The sequence below is a fragment of the Taudactylus pleione genome, unplaced genomic scaffold, assembly GCF_031769625.1.
Source record: "Taudactylus pleione unplaced genomic scaffold, aTauple2 ptg000998l, whole genome shotgun sequence".
In the NCBI taxonomy this organism is placed as follows: domain Eukaryota; kingdom Metazoa; phylum Chordata; class Amphibia; order Anura; family Myobatrachidae; genus Taudactylus; species Taudactylus pleione.
In genome coordinates this window covers 381,509-399,798 of record NW_028285399.1, presented here as the reverse complement: position 1 = coordinate 399,798, position 18,290 = coordinate 381,509, and positions in this window count along the sequence as shown.

The window sequence follows — 18,290 nt, the reverse complement described above, 5'->3', positions numbered from 1 at the left end:
ATCTGAGGCCAAAAGTGCCAGTGATGATTTTAAATTAAACTCTTTTTGTGTAGTCCTTGGTCCCCCAGTAGGGCGTATCGGTCGGCATTGAGGAAGGACTGTTCTCACATCATCTCTTTCCTCCTACTGTAGGTACTGTACAGTAATCATGTCCGTGTCCAGCTTGGAACTCCAGGACATGCCAGCGGCAGAAGAAAGAAGCGTGTGACAGTAGAGGACTACAGGAGTGGAAAGCTAAACAAGTTCCCCCGCCCCCCCCCCTCTGTAAAGCATGTTACTGTAGGTTAAATAAAAATTGTCATTAATTTATACACTTGGTGTTTGTACTGTATGTAATTCAGTTTTTAAGTGCGCCTGAGACCCAACACGTTCATCTGTCATTAAAAAGGTACTGTACAAAAAGTCAATAACACACAGATGCAGGGGTGTATCATCCTATTTGCCAGGATTTCACTCACCAGGGGCGCGCCGGCCGATGGGGGTTGACGCCCACAGTCATGTACTGTACAGTATCCCTGTTGCCCATCACAGTGATTTCACAGCTGCCCGGCACTTACAGTAGAATACAGTAAAGTAGACATACAGTACTATATAAACTGAGGGACGTTTTCAATTTTGGGGTGGTCTATTTACTGTTTTTAGCCGGTCTCGTCTTTTCACTCCAAGGGGGTCTATTTACTGTACTAAGCAGTGTTAGACAGTGAGAAGTGATAAAAAAGTTATAAGGTGTCAGTCAATCAGCTCCCAACTGTCATTTTTCAAACACAGCCTGTGAGATGACAGTTGGGAGAACATTGGTTGGCACTTTTTCACCCATTGGAGCAAAAACACGGGATTGGCTAAAATAGTTTGGGAGATTACGTCATTTTGCCAGGCGTGAAATTATCGCTGTATTCAATTTGAAAGCTTGTCTGCCTACTGTAGGCGGGAAGTCAATGCAATGTACAGTAAGACAGTATGTAAAAAAGTTTCGCCTACTGTATGAATAGCAGGCGGAAAAATTTGGTGAATTGGGGTGCAATGTTGCGGGAAGCCTTCAACGTCCCCTAAAGGTACTGTAAACTGCGTAACGTTTTTAAAATAAAGTCAGAACACACTAAAAATTCACTTTCATTTTGGGGCGCGGAAGAAAAAAATTGGGGGGAAAAAGTGAAACTTGTAGGGGTAAATTTACTAAGATGGGAGTTCTATTTAAGAAGTTACTGTACTGTATGTTGCCCATAGCATCCAATCAGATTCTACTGTACTTAGCATTTATCTACAGTAGCACCTTCTAGAAGATACTGTACAGTAATACCTGGAATCAGATTGGTTGCTATGGGCAACATCACTTAATAGCACTACCATCTTAGTACATTTACCCCCTAATATATAAAATGTACTGAGTTTAGTAAAAAAAAAAAAGCGCTAAATGGGTATACAGTAGATCTGGGCATGCGCCTGAGATACGATGACGTGCAGTATTGTAGGAAACACTCAAGCCAGGTGCAAACTTGGTATTGCAGGCGGCTGTAGTGTAATGGTAAATAATCAAACCAATACATTATGCTGCCTGTACAACCCTTTTGCGGGTTCGAAGCTTGAATGGTTACACTTTTTATTTTTTATTAACAAGGTTAGACTTTTTGGTCAAAGTACTGTGGCATAGAAATACCAGAATTTCTGGATAATGTACTGTATTAGTGAAGATTTAAATCAAAATAAAATTACCGTATACAGTATGTACTTTAAAGGTCTCGAACCAGCGGGACAAGAAAATGGTAGATGCAGTAGGGCTAGGCATTAGCCCCCTAGACTACTGCATCTACTGTACTGTAGTTCCTAGAGTCAGGGAATCACTACAATGTCTACCGTATTGTACTTACAACTACAGTTATAAGTACCGTATAATACAGACAACTGGGCATGCGCAGTGCTATGAGACTCAATACGCCACAGTGTAGCGCGCAACAATGGGGTATACTGTATGGCGTACCGTATGGAGCAACAAACTACAGTACTGTAGCTGGACACATATATAGTACAATAGATTGATTTTTGTAAGGGTTGGATAACAAGACTGAACTACAGTACTATAGTGAACATTAAAAAAATAAATTAAATTATAAAGGTCTCAAACATAAGGAGAGAAGTGTAAGCAAGATGGGTCACCTAAGCCCTTGCTCACAAGTCTCTCCTAGTCCTCTACAGTACTTTATGTGACATCTACAGTACCATACGATGAAGTACAGTACTCAGGCATCTGTAGCATAGGGGTAAGAAATCGAACTTCTACATTGCAGACGTCTGTACAACCCGGGTTCGAAACCAGGAAGCTTAATAATGAAGCTTTTCATTATTATTATACAGTCAAGGTTACACTTTTTATTTTTAATATTATTATTACACAGTTAGTGTAATAATAACACACTTTCACTGTGTGTGAATCATGACCTGGTACTGTACAGTATGATATTCCATACTGTACGCCATGGCGTACAGTACATAGCCATAGGGCTACAAGGGTATGGCTATGGCACAGCACCACTGGCAATGCATTGCAACCCCACCACTGGGCACAAGCCAGAGATCCTATTTGTACCGTAACCCATCAGAACTGGCTATAAGTTACCACAACGCAAACTGTGCTGACATTGACGCAATTTTGCGGTTTAAACGCTGAGTCAGTTTGTACTATAGAGACCCCTCTCTTATACACAGTCAACTATCAGTTACTAAACATATTTAATTACTAATGTTACCAAGTCTAAGACAGCATTTTCATTGACGCAAGTTTGCGCTCTGCTTCTGCCCTACAAACTGCTGTTAGTCCACTACTGTAGCACCTTATGTAGTAATGAATTTACTATTGTGTATACTGTGCGGTACTGTAAGTCTCGGACAGTGCAGAATGGCACTTGTGTGAAAATTCAACAGTACTGTTAGCAATACAGACAACTGGGCATGCGCCATAAAATAGCGCTACTTAATGTATGGCTTGGCTCCACTGGACATGGGGCACACATTCCATTGTGATTAAAATCCAACCACTGGGCACGCGCAGACATTGACGCAAATTTGCAGTTTAAACGCGCAGTCAGTTTGATATACAAAAACCAGTCTCTTTAACAGGGCCCATTGCCACTTGATGGTCATAATAAATCACTATATTGTCCGCGTTCATGTCAGCGCCGGCATTGACGCAAGTTTGCGTTCTAAGGTACAGTACTGTATGTACAATAATAAAATTCCTAGTTTCGCTGTTTGACTCCCGAAGCACTGGGCAGACATGCGCTCCACATATACTGTATTGAATACTGAATATTTTAAGTGAAGATTTTAAAAATAAATTAAACAAACATACTGTATTTTCAAGGTCTCGAACCCACGGAACAAGAAGAGAGGAGAAGCAGTGAGACTAGGCATTAGACCGCTAGGCCACACGCTTCACCCATTACTAGAGTTCTGTAGTTTGTAAAGTCTAATGTCTAAGCTTCTGTCAAACAATCATCGGCCGGTGATACAGAACATACCGTACGGTACATTGGAAAGTGACACCTGGTGGGCAAAATGTTGTATTACACGTAATGAAATCACACGCATGCGCTATGTAGTTTAGGAAAAGTGACACCTGGTGGGCAAAATGTTGTATTACACTTAATGAAATCAGATGCATGTGCTATGTAGTTTAGGAAAAGTGACATCTGGTGGGCAAAATGTTGTATTACACGTAATGACTTTTTTCACTAATAAACTTTCTTTGTGGCACGACTCATGGCTTGGTGTGTGGCGCGCCATGCGTGGCGTGAGAGATAGCGCTGTGATGCCACATTATAGCTGGGCACATCAGTATGTAATAATCACAGTTATAGTAATACTAAATAAATGAGCCTGATTCAGTGGTAGACACAGTGGTAATGTCACACACAAACGTCCGCTGTTGTAAGTCTGCACAAGCATTTGTATCACACTTTGCATGTGTCTTAATTCTTACTGCTCAGATACGCAGCACAGATTCAAACGAAGGGTCTTCGGATTTTAGTGGGTATACCTTGCAGGTTAAGGGGGGTGCTAGGCAGATGCAGGCATGTCTCTGGCTTGTTGCTGAAAGTGGCTGTGTCCAGAGAAGCTTAACCACACACACAGAAGGCCATACTCAGACAGATAACCTGCATCTACCATAGGGATGGCTTAAGTGTCTATGTTGCATCTGAAGATGCTCTGAGATGGAATGCACTGAATCAAAACATTGCAAGTGGGCATCTCACTTTATAGAAAATCAGCCCCAGCATTAACATAAGATGCACACACGACTGTGGAAAAACATCTGCACCTGCATCAGTATCAGCCCCACTGTGTCATATGTGAGTTATATAGAATACTACAGTGGTTCTCAAACTCGGTCCTCAGGACCCCATACAGGTCACATTTTCCAGGTGACCTAGCAGGTGCACAGGTATACTCATTACTCACTGACAAATTTTAAAAGATCCACAGGTGGAGCCAATTATTTCACTTGTGATCCTGTGAGTAGACCTGGAAAACATGCACCATTTGGGGTCCTGAGGACTGAGTTTGAGAACCTGTGGAATACTAGAATTAGTAAATTCTATTAGTAATTGTGTAAAAGTAACTTGCTTTAAATTTTGTCTAACCATTTTTAAAATTTGATCTGGTGCAAAATGATGCTATTTTTCCTTTTTAATGGCTGGCTTCATATATTACTTGTGTGTCCTCAGACCCGCTCTACTGAGGCATAGATTCAGGTTGACCACAAATTCACTTAATGATTAAGCAGATATTTTATAGAAATATACTGTATCTGTTATAATGTTGCATGAACAATTAAATAAGCTAAAGGTTCTATTTCTCACATGTTGTATGTCAGGTACAGTAGAGTGAAGTAAAATGTTGTAGACAAATGGTAGTAATAATCTAAACAAGATATGGTGAGTCAAGCAACGTGATATAATTATTCTATACATGTAGTTTAGGAATAACAAAATAAACACACACATGTCATACAAAATAACACACACACATATATACCACACACACTTTCTATCAGGAGAATTTGTTTTAATTGTGTAAATGACTTTTAGCATAGAACGAGAGGTTACTGTAGTATAAAATTAGAGATGAGTTGGTTTGGTTTCCTGGAAACCGAACCCACCCAAACTAACCTGTGCTGAGTAGTACCTGGTCACGGATCAGATCTTCTCACCAGCTCTGGATCCAAAAACTGGTCAAAAACCACCCTTGTGGTGTCGGATCTCCCGTGTTTTGGATAGAGTGCAGACTATTTGATCCAACCAGCGGGACAATACCTTGGTAACAGGCTGCTGGTTGGCTGAGAATGGCTGTCCCTCAGCCAATCAATGCATCCCCATAGACTTCAATGGACCAATTGAAGTCTGTGGGGAAGCACTGGTTGAGTGACAGCCATTCCCAGCCAAACAGCAGCCTGTTACCATGGTAATGGCCGCTGGTTGGATCAGACACACAAACCTGCACATGTCAGTTAGATACAAGCAGACTTGTGTGAGAGTGTTAAAAAAATTATTTGGGGTCCTCTACCCTAATTTTGAGCCGGTACTGGTTTTGGAAATATGAGGGTAAAACTATGTAGGGGTCCCCAGTATTTTACAAAAGCAGAACATGGCTCTTACTAGTGGGGGTGGACTGCCACAGCAAAAGGACATACTTCACTGGGTCCCCCTGCCAAAGCATTCAGCACACCCTAGTAGTCTTCCCAGACCAGGGATTCCTTATGGAGTAGGGACCCTCCAATATAGGGGTCCCCCCTCTGGGGACAACACAGGTCCAGGCTGATAGCCTGGGGCTATGCTCAGCACCCCTGGAATGGTGGGTGCTGAGCTCATGGACTCTTACAGAAGGACTACAAGTCCCAGCAAGTCTGTCCCACTTGCAAGTACTTGGAGAGCAAGCATGCGAGGCATTAAAGGCCCTCTGGTGCCTGTAGTCCCCCTGAAAATAAATTGTCAAAAAAAACAATACACACACTGAATATTGTATTATTTATTAAACAATCACACAAACACTCACTCATACTAAATACTTACCTTCACTCCCTGTAGCCATTCTGTCTTGTTATTATAGCCTTGATGGCTGTAAAAGAAAAATCTATACTCACCTACCCTTGTGACATGTCCTCTTCGGTCAATGTAGACATCCAGGGTCTTCTTAAAGTAAAAAAGAATGATTGAATGCTAACCAGGAAAATCTCCCATTGAAAGCCAAGGAGCTACTCATGGCTGCTGTTGATGTGCTGGGCAAGGAATGCTGTATACTCAAACAGCAACAAGAAAGGTTATTGCTCCAATCCCTCAAGCCCAGTGGCCCCTCTACACCCAGCCCAATGCCCCCCATACAAATGATCCCCATCCTAGTGTATCCCCCTTCTCCAGCCCAGTGAACCCCATCATCTCACTGACCCTCTCCTACCCAGAGTCTTCCACCAAGAGAGTTCAGTGTCTCCCCCTTCCTTCCCTCCATAGTGGCTTGAAGGCATGGAATTTCACAGAAGGCCATGCCCCTTGCCACAAGGCCACACCCACTTTTATGGATGTGTGTCTTCAATGTGTGCATGTAGGGCTGCTTCCGTAATTTTTTTACAGGAACATTTTAAATTCACAATCCGCTCTTGGGGTTAAGGTTAGGCTGCAGGAGGGGAGGGTTCGGCTTTTGGAAAGCTGGGTTAGGTTACTTAACTGCATGCATTGGGATTCTGACTGTTGGGATACAGACTTCAGTATTCTGACCACCAACATCCTGATCCAACTCAGTACTGTTCATATTCCTTTTATCATTTTGTAATATTTGTTGGCTTTCAACCAGTTGACAGCTGCAATTTTATCAGTGGGTGCTTCTAACAACACTTTGTATATGGTATAGTAAGGTGTCAGTCAGTAATTGTATGTGAAATTATCAGAAAATTACATGTTTAAGTAGCATATTTACATCATTTACATCATGTGATATTTTTGGCTAAAGTCGCATTGTGAATTTAGGAAATATCACATGAATGTATTACATTTCACATGCAGGGACAGAGCTTGAGAGAGAGAGAGTGGTGATTGGTGATCCAGTGAGTTCCTCTGCGACTCCGCTCATCATATAACTAGTCTCCTGCTCCTGCTCAGTGAACCCGGCCATTTGATGTGAGCAGTAAACTGAGACACTGGCATCACAAGGGGGTGCGGGGGGTGTGGGCCGCACCGGGTGACACCATCCGAGGGGGTGACACCAAAATAGCAGAGCTGCTCTGCTATTTTGGTGTCACCCCCTCGGATAGTGTCACTGAGCAGCTGCAGTTGCAGCCACAGATGCAAGGGAGAGGCTTTTGGCTGTCCAGTAGTTGCTGCTGTGCTGAATTGGGAAGATTACTCAGCATAGCAGCACAGCAGCCCCTAGCCTCTCTCATGCCCATTGATTGCAGAGGACGGGGGGCATGACCAAAAGTGCAAAACATAAGTGGGCATGGCTTCGCAGGATGAAGGCACACATGGCTGATTACAGAAGCCAAATCCCGGCTCTGCTCTCCCTGGTAGCAGGCAATGAAGGCTGAGCGGGAGTAAGTGAAAGAGGAAGAAGCCTGCATAACGCAATCTTCAGATAGCATTTATTATCACAAGGCTCCGTCCCGGTAATTTTTTTACAATTTATTTTAGTAAATCTGATACAGATTGCATTTCCCAGTACAGGTAATGTATTGAGAATGTGATCTGCTTATTAAAATAATGCAAATTTAAGAGCTTGAAGGAGTTTTTTTATGAAAACTCCTACAAAAGCACTTTAATACATTTAGTTGATACTAATATAATGTGAAAAAGGTGTAAAAACACTCATGTTTAGATTAGTTTAGTAATATTTTTTTTATAAATCCAGTAGGCCCCTATGTTTGGCAACCACAGCTAGTTACTGTACAAATGTATGAAATTAAAACACTTGATCATCAGTGACAAACAATGATAGCAGCAGAACCTTCAGAAGAAAGTAACTAAATAAAATAATACAATAGTATTTACCCTTTCCCATAAAAGGAATTGCATTTTGGCAGTGGAGGTACTTCATCAGAGATGCTAGGAGGTAAGGTTCCTGAGTGCCCCCTGCGCACCCCACATGGTCCCCAACAGCAATCTCTTTGGCTTGGGCATCATCTTCAATTGTTCCTCCCTGCCCACAAATTTCTTACCTGATCGGATTGGTGCCACTGCAGGAGGGGGCTATGCAGCATGTTTAAAATTAAAATGGCCATGCACTGACTCTCCAACACTGCACAAAAGCACAAGGCTTTGACTACAACATTTTTAGATGTACTCTGCCACTTTTGGCACTCCTAGCACCCAGAGGCAAATGCTTCTGTTGCCTCCAGGAGGAATGCCCCTGCATTTGGGACCATTTTCTACATACAATTTACACTAGATATTATGACTTACAAATGCAGCCAATGTTATCATTTAAGGTGTTCATTTTAACCTGCAATTGCAACTAGGTGTGCTAAAATGTTGGATCTGGATTAACTTTGTGTTTCAGTTTTTGGTTTTGCCAAACCACCCCTCATGTGTTTTTGGTTTTGGATCTGTAATTATATATATTATATATATATATATATATATATATATATATATATATATATCTATATACATATAAATATAAATATATATATATATATATATATATATATATATATATATATATATATTGCTAAAATCACATAATTTGGGCTTTTTTTGTTCCTACAGTGTTATTAACCTCAATAACATTAATTTCCATTCATTTCCAGTCATTTTTCGACTACCTCACAGCTCACGATATTTTTTTTATCCAGTTTAGTCCAAAAAGTTGCACCAAGCTATCTGGCTGACTAAGCTAAGTGGCAGGAGTGGGTGGCACAAATACCTGGCAGATCAACTTCCAACATGGCACATCAGGAAATAATGCTTTCATTAAGGAAGAGGTATGAGGGAGATGGAGTATGTATGTAGTTGAAGGCAGGGAAATGAATGGTTGATTTGTAGTAAATTTAATAAAATTTTTTAATCCGAAGCTAATTTATGAAGTACAGTAGGAGGGGAGAGCATGGGTGAACAATATGTCCCATGTTTTGCACATAACATCAACTTGGTGGTTCAAAATATATATTTTTTAAATGAAAGAGGGCATGCAGGAGATGCTGTCTGTGGCCATAAACATTTCTGAACATTTTCCGCATTCAGCAATCACATGTCGAACATTTCAGGGCTGTGGCAGTACTACTTCCAACATGGCACATCAGGAAACAAATGTTTTTATTAATCAAGTTGCCTGAGGGAGTTGAAGTATGTATCTAATTGAAGACAGGGAAATGAAGGGTTGATTTGTAGTAAGTTTAATTAAAATTTTTGAATCCAAAGGAAATTTATGAGGGAGGAGGGGAGACATTTACAAAAAATAATTTAATTATTCACATCAGTTCTTGTCCCAGTTGAGCTCTTTGGTGGTTCCACATATTTTTTAAATGAAAGGGGCATGCAGGAGATGCTGTCTGTCCGTAAAAAAATCTGGACATTTTTGTCATTCAGCAACTGCATGTCGAAGACTTCAGTGGCTTTGGCAGTTCAAATACAAACATGGCACATCTAGGAAAGAGAATGTCACTGCAGTGGCAGACAGCATGGCAGTTTAATAAACTACAAAATAATAATGTTTGTCATCTACACAAAAAGATAGTCAGCAATGCCCCAAACAGCGCATAGGTGTAACATGGAATTGTCCTTGGGCCCTCCCACTGATGGATTAATGCCATTGTCGCACCTGCCCATTTCAATTCTTGAAAGGGTGGATGAACTATGTAGTAGCACACTAAGTGGAAGCTCTGAACAGGAAGGGGGCAGAGAGATTTAGAGTCTGGTACTAAACATTTCTTAAAATTCTGCTACTGGGATTATGTATGGGAAGGCAGGGAGGGGAGGAGGGAGAAGATCTCCAGATACCATCACAAAATAGCCTCTCCTTTCGGTGCTTGAGTTGCACCTCACCAAACATGGCTGTTATAAAAAAAGGAAAGCCAAGCCCACCAGTTTGGTATCTACAAATCAAGGTTGGAAAATGGCATAAGAGTATTTTGCAAGTATACCTACTGTATTTGCTGTATGAAACAAAAAAAAAGGGGCAAAGCAGTAACACAAATGCACAGTGCTTATATGGATACACTGGGGTATGGCCTGCAGCATCAAAGTACTTATATGGATACACTGGGGTACAGATGCATACACTGGGGTGCATCCTGCAGCATCCCAGTGCTTATACAGATAAACTGGGGTATGGCCTGCAGCATGACAGTGCTTATACAGATACACTGGGATACTGCCTGTAGCATCACAGTTCTTATACAGATACACTGGGGTACAGCCTGCAGCAACACAGTGCTCATTTGGATACACTGGGGTACAGCCTGTAGCATCACAGTGCTTATACAGATACACTGGAGTACAGCCTGCAGCATCACAGTGCTTATTTAGATACACTAGGGTACATCCTGTAGCATCACAGTGCTTATACATATACACTGGGGTACAGCCTGCAGCATCACAGTGCTTATTTGGATACACTGGGGTACATCCTGCAGCATCACAGTGCTTATTTGGATACACTGGGGTATGGCCTGCAGCATCACAGTGCTTATACAGATACACTGGGGTACAGCCTGCAGCATCACATTGCTTATTTGGATACACTATGGGTATGCAAGCATACACTGGGGTACAGCCTGCAGCATCACAGTGCTTATTTCGATACACTAGGGTATGCAAGCAGCATCACAGTGCTTATATGGATATATTGGAGTGGTACGGCCTGCAGCATTACAGTGCTTGTATGTAAGTATACATTGGAGTGGTATGGCCTGCAACATCACAGTGCTTTTATGGATACACTGGAGGGGTATGGCCTGCAGTGTCACAGTGCTTATATGCATACACTGGGGTATGGCCTGCAGTGTCACAGTGCTTTTATGGATAAACTTGGGTATTGAAACATACACTGGGTGGGGCCTGCAGCATCACAGTGCTTATGTGGATACAAAGGGGGGGTATGACCTGCAGCATCACAGTGCTTATATGGATACACTGGGGTACAGCACATAAACTCTTTTTTTAACTTATTATTTTTTAAAAATTGTTTTTAAATTTTTCTTGATTTTTTTTTTACAGCCCATGGATGGACCAGCACAGCCCATGAATGGACAGCACTCCCCTGTATGGATAGCACAGCACTCCCCTGTATGGATAGCACAGTACATCCCTGGATGGACAGCACACCCCTCGATGAACAGCACACTGAATGGACAGCATACCCCTAGACAGACAGCACAGCATACTGGATGGACAGCAAACCCTCCGATGGACAGCACACCCCTGAATAGACAGCACACTGAATGGACACAGCATGCCTCTGGATGGACAGCACACTGGTTGGACAGCACACCCCTGGATGGACAGCACACCCCTGGATGGACAGTACAGCAAACCCCTGGATGGATAGCACCCTGGATAGACAGCACAACCCTGGATAGACAACACACTGGTTGGAGAGCACACCCCTGGATGGACAGCAAAGCACAATCCTAAATGGACAGTGCAGCACACCCCTGGATGGACAGCACAACCCTGGATAGACAACACACTGGTTGGACAGCACACCCCTGGATGGACAGCACAGCACACTCCTAAATGGACAGTGCAGCACACCCATGGATGGACAGCACACCCCTAGATGGACAGCACACTCCTGTATGGACAGCACAGCACAGCCATCCCTGCATGGAAACTCAGCAGCAAATTGCACCAATTATCGCAGGGAGGGACTTATATGCCATCCAAAACCTGTGAAAATCCAATGTGGGATTGATGACATTTTGCTTCGTTTTCGATTCTGAGTCAGGCTGGAAACCTGAGCCTGACTCGGATCATGCTTGGATTCACTATGTTTGGGTGGTCCGGTACTCTGACTAATTTTAAGCCAAATTCAGCAATATCTGTACATAGTACATAAAATTATTGTGAACAAAATTATTTAGAGAAATTGTTTGTTAATTGCAGAGATAAACAGTATTGGCTTAAAAAACCAAACACAGCCAAACTTTGTGTTTCCAAGTTGAACAGAGTCCCAGCTCAGATCACATTTGGGGTTTGGACTCAGATTGCTTTTGGGGTAAGTTCAGCTCTTGGATCTAAAAAATGGATCTCGGGTTTTGGCTTGCATGTAAACAGATACAAATTACATGGTTCTAGCTATTTTTACCGATTTTAAAGAAATCCAAAACCAAAACCGAATCAAGACACTTAAGGGAGGTGTTCCAAAACCAAAGCATTTGAGAGTGATTTTGCAAAGACCAAAACCAAAATATTGGGGTCTGCGGTAACGATACTGGATCAGAACCTCTATATACCCCTGCCTGTGCCTTCTAAAATCCTTCCTATAAACCTCTAAGGATGACGCTAATTTACGTACGCAGTCATACAGTAAATAAAGACTTAGACCTGGAATCTGTGGTTCCAAAGCACAAGTGTTATTCAAGTAAAAGTTCAGACAGTTATACGCAATTGATCCAGACACAATTTAGGCGCAAAAGAAAATTATACGGACCCAAGTACAGTATACATACGCAGCATTCAGCACGAAGACTAAGAACCCAGCATTTGAGCACATATAGTTATACCCCCCCAGAATAAACAGGACAATAGAGAAGTTTCTGGTTCTTCCATCTGGTACATGCAAGTTTCTGGCTGTATTATTTTAGCACAATAACCATTTGGCACCTTACCGATAATTTCTTTGGTGGAACTCAATGTATACTGATACCTAAAATGTTTCCCACCAGACTTAATGGAGCGTAACAGATCATTGTTTATGGACTCATTATCAGCTCTTTGTGAGAAGGTCATCATCTGATTATTCCCCGGCACTTCCCAACTCCCAGGTTTATTGGGGTTGGTTATGTTTAAACACAAAAGTGATCTATCTACTTGGAATTGATAGCATTTGAAATGAGGTGGTTTGGATGAGAGGAATTTTCCATCCAATGTTTTCCCTTTTTGCAATTCTAAAATTTCTGTGATATTCAGCGGAAATGGCACCAACCCTACATTATCCTGTCCCTGTGGCACATGTGAACACACCCAGCAATCAGTTTGATTAACACTTTGCCTACCGTACTATGATAATCCTCTAAAGGATACCCACCCAAGTACGGGCTATATTTAGGTTGGCACCATTGGATACAGTTCTCATCAACTAGGGACCCACAAAGCTCACAAATACAGGAATCTTCAGACGATAAACCTCCACACCTTCCCCGAGTATCAGGAATGACAGCTCTCTTAACAATAACAGTACTAAGATTGGTCAGACACTCCCCTGATTGGCATTGCACTCCTCCCGACTCCACTCCATCAGCACTGCCATCAGCTCCCATTTCCTCAATCGGTCTCCCATCACAGACACTGGATATCCCCGAACTGACCAGGATGTTGAACACTCTAAAAGAGAATATGAAAATGAACACAGCAGGCCTGTCCATTGTCACAACAAGATCTGCAAATTTATCTCAGTTCAGGTATCTCTCTACAACCTGTTCAATCCTCTTGGAACAAGCTCACGAGTGACAGGTCCACACTCTCAGCCTTGTCTCTGACTTGTTTCTCCACTGGTTGATTGACCTTTTTACAGTGAGTGGAATGGACCCAGGTATCTCTCTTGGCCACCTTCAAAGATGTAGAACTTGTCAGCAGCACCTGGTATGGACCCTCCCAATGATCAGTCAAACAACCTGAACGCAAGAAATTTCTGATCATAACATATTCTCCTGGTTCAACATCATGACAGTTAGTTTCAGGCATATCATTAGACAACAATTTCAGTTTCTGCTGCTGTTGCTTTAACTGCTTACTCATTGATATAAGATTCTTTACAGTTACCTCGTTGTTACCCTTTAGGTCTTCCTGTGTCAAATGGGGACAGATTTAGAGGGGGTCTATGAGTGGTCCTTATGCTATGTAGGACCAAAGGTAACGCTTCTGGCCACCCTAATCCAGTCTCTGTCATGATTTTTCTTAGCTTATTTTGAATAGTCCCGTTCATCCTCTCTACCTTGGCACTGGCTTGCGGTTGGTATGGGGTATGAAGTCGGCTATTAATACCCATCAGCTTACACATATTTTAAAAAACATCACCTGTGAAATGAGTACCCCTGTCACTCTTGATGATTTTAGTGATACCGTACCTGCATACAAATTCCTGAACTATTTTCTTTGCAGTAAATGCAGCAGTATTAGTGGCCGCTGGGTAGGCCTCAACCCAGTTAGAAAATACGTCTGTTCACACTAATACATACTTAAGGTTCCTGCAGGGTGGTAATTGGATGAAATCAATTTGTATCACCTGGAAAGGTCCATCAGTCGGTGGAATGTGGGACGGTTCGGTAGGGATCGCCTTCCCTATGTTCTTTCTCAAGCAGGTCAGACAGGGCATTACTATCTTTTCTGCTTGTGAAGAAAAACCTGGTGAGCACCAGTATGCCCTCACCAACTTGCACATTGCCTGTTTACCCAGATGAGTCAGACCATGTGCTGCCTCAGCCAGGCTGGGGTAATATGCCTTGGGGGCTACTGGCTTTCCATGTCCATCCCTCTAGAGTACAGAGGACTCTTGCCCACATCCCTTGGACTTCCAAATGGATTTTCCTGAATTGAACACAAATTTTGCATCTCAATTAATTTCAGCATATCAATAGTTTGAAATGACATAATTGTTTCAGTTGGAGAAAACATTTTTAACCCTGCTGCCCATTTTGCAGCTTCATCAGCTCTGTTGTTGCCCAGTGACACCGGGTCATCCTCACATGTATGGGCTTTGCATATAATTACTGCCACTGCTTTGGGCAGTTGGATTGCTTCTAAAAGATGTCTTATGTGTCGGGAATGTGCAACTGGTGTGCCTGCTGCTGTCATAAAATTTCTCAGATGCCATAGAGCCCCAAAATCGTGCACCACCCCGAACGCGTTCCTCGAGTCAGTGTAAATGTTAGCAGATTTGCCTGATGCCAGTTCACATGCTCTAGTAAGTGCTACTAACTCTGCCACCTGGGCTGAGTGAGGAGGACCAAGAGGTTTAGCTTCTATGATGTCTGTGTCATTTAAAACAGCATAACCTGTACATAATTCACCTGTGTCTGTTTGTCTATGACAAGTCCCATCCGAATAAAAAGTTACATCCACATTCTCTAAAGGTGTGTCATGTATGTCAGGTCTAGCAGTAAAGGTCTGATTCAGATATGTCATACAATCGTGCGTATCATTATGTCTGCTGAACTCACCTCCTGCCAGCAACTCCTCTCCTTCCACCCTTTGTACATCATGTTGTACATATGGTAGGTATGTTGCTGGATTCAGCGTACTGCAACGTTTAACAGTAATATTTGCAGGAGCGATTAGAGCTAGTTCCCATTTGGTGAACCTAGCCAAGGAGACATGTCTGGTTTGAGCTCAGTTCAACAGAGCAGAAACAGCATGGGGAGTGTAGACAATCATATCATGGCCCAATACTACGTCCTCACTTTTACTCACCAATAGAGCGGTAGCTGCTACACTTCTCAAACAGGTGGGGAGTGATCTTGCCACAGTGTCCAATTGGGCACTGTAGTATGCTATGGGCCTACTGGCATCACCATGTTTTTGTGTAAGGACACCTGCAGCACAACCATCAGCTTCCGTACAATACAAATCAAAAGGTTTTTCATAATCGGGTATTCCCAATGCAGGAGCTTCTGTCATACTATCCTTAAGATTAAGGAAAGCCTGCTCTGATTCCTCTGTGTGTATGACACGATCGGGCTTTGAGGAAGAGACTAATTCCTGTAAAGGTAAGGCCAAAATAGAAAAACCTGGTATCCACATTCTACAGTATCCACACATTCCCAAGAAGGTACGAATTTGCTGTTGATTCTGCAGCAGTGTCATGTTTTGTATTGCCTGAATTCAATCTGTTGTAAGGTGTTGTAACCCCTGGGTTAGGCAGTGTCCCAAATATTTTACTCTGGATTGGCATGGCTGTAGTTAGTCCTGACCCCTAGCGTTGGCTGCCATTCTCCAATACAGCATTTATGTCTACAATTGGAGCTGGTGCCTGCTGAACAGTTGCTGGCCTCTGTGCATATCCCTTATGGGGATATCCAGGTCTTCCCTGATGTGGGATCCCTACTCTTTTTACTGTACAGTTTCTACTTAAGTGTCCTGTTTGTTTACAGTTAAAACATGTTCGTGTATCGGGTGAAGACATGTGGTGTTGTGAGGTTTGCGCAGAGGGTAAAGGTGGTGGATATGGGTAAAGATAGGGAGGGTAAGGGTATTGTGGGGGATAAGAAGTTGGTGGGTAGCCTGGGACCTGTGGTTGCATTGGGTTAGTGGGATAGAGTTGTGTTTGTTGTTGCGTGGGGTTAGTGAGAGCACATACTTGTTCAGAAGTGAGTGTGTGTGCAAGTGCAAGTGCGTCTGTTGGCTGTGATGTTACCGTCATTCCCTCCAGAGCTTGTATACTGACAGCCATTAGTTTTTCGCTCTGGGCTTCTCTCTTCTTGGAGATGTTTTTATCATGTCCAATGGTGGTTTCTATGAGGGTATCTATTGTGAGTCCCCGCCAGCCAGGCTGTGAGGCCTGAACCAGAGTTTTTAATCTCTCTTTCAGACCGTCCACAAGTACTGTGACTATCATTCCCCGGTGGTGAGTGCTATCTTTAATATCCTCTATCCCAGTGTACTGGGTGATAGTCTGCAGAGCCCGATTGCAATAATCTTCTGCAGTTTCACTCTCCTTCTGCTTAATGGTGAAAATTTTGTTACAGTTAACTACTACTGGAAAATATATACCCAATTGAGTTACAATGCGGGAAATGTTACCTTGGTTTACTTGGTCTGTTCAGGGAACATCACCATCCAATACACAATCCATGATAAATTTTCTCACGTCGGTATTGCGTGGCAGACACCACATGCCAATCTTTATTAGTGGGTTCATGTGAACTACCCAAATTTCTTAAAAATCTTTGACATTTGGCTAATTCCTTTTTGGGATCGGGGAAATCATTTATGATGGAATTTAGTTCTGATCTTGTCCAAGGACAATGCATTACTACTTCCCTCATGGGCACTATACCATTTGCATCTGCATTTCCATTTGGAACAGTTATTGTCCGAATGGGATGCAGACCGGTAGCACTGCTACCTTTGACCTGATTACCTGGCTGGGGGTTTAGTCTGCTGCTACGTATGGTATGAACAACTTCCTCTATGGGTGCAGAGGGCATTAAAACTTACCTTGCTGTTACCGATGGAGATGGAGGCACCACTCGTGATTGTGGTGATGCAGCATCTATCATCTGCACAGCATGGGAAATGGCAGACATTACAATAGGCTCATCATCCGTATCATGAACATTTTCTTTATAGTTGGTTAAGAGAGGGTACAAGTTGCTTGTTACATTGTTATGGGTATTTTTGGTAACTGTACTTGCACCTCCATCTACATAAGGTGGGGGAGGTGAGCGTGAACTGCTGATAATACTCTCCACAATGCTACCTTGCCGCACGGATGCGCCATTTTGTGGCTCGCCCGTATTGCAATTTAGCGCCGCAGATGTATTTTCTGGCAATGTGCTCACGACGCTAGTTTGCGTCATTTGAACATTTTTAAGCCACGCATCCCCTTCATGCTGCCACAGTTTTAAACATTCAAAATATTTAACCTTTTTCTCACGGGAGCGCATCAAACTGATGTGATCCCGGACATTGTCTAACACATTTTTATCAAAACTACCAATTCTGGGAAATGGTCTAACACTCTTCCTCATCATATTAAACCATAAATCACAATACCTTATTGCATAAGTACCGTACTTAGTATGCATGATACGATGGGCAGATCCAATCGGCGCCTCCATTAGCAGCACATCATTGTCTAACATCTCTACTGTTTGCGCGGCTCCCATTCTGAGACAACTCCTACGCTTTTCAATAAAGATTTAAACTGGTGAAAGACAATCAAGATACTTTCACTTACCTGTGGACGATTTAAGTCGGCGGTGCCCACACACCTGGATAAGATTTAGTAAGGCAACTTCCACACCTGGATAAGATTTGAAAAAGGCAACTTCCACACCCGGATAAGATTTAGTAAGGCAACTTCCACACCTATGAGAGTTTATATGTTGGCTACTCTCATGCACCTCTCTACAACAAAGACAACATGTACACCTG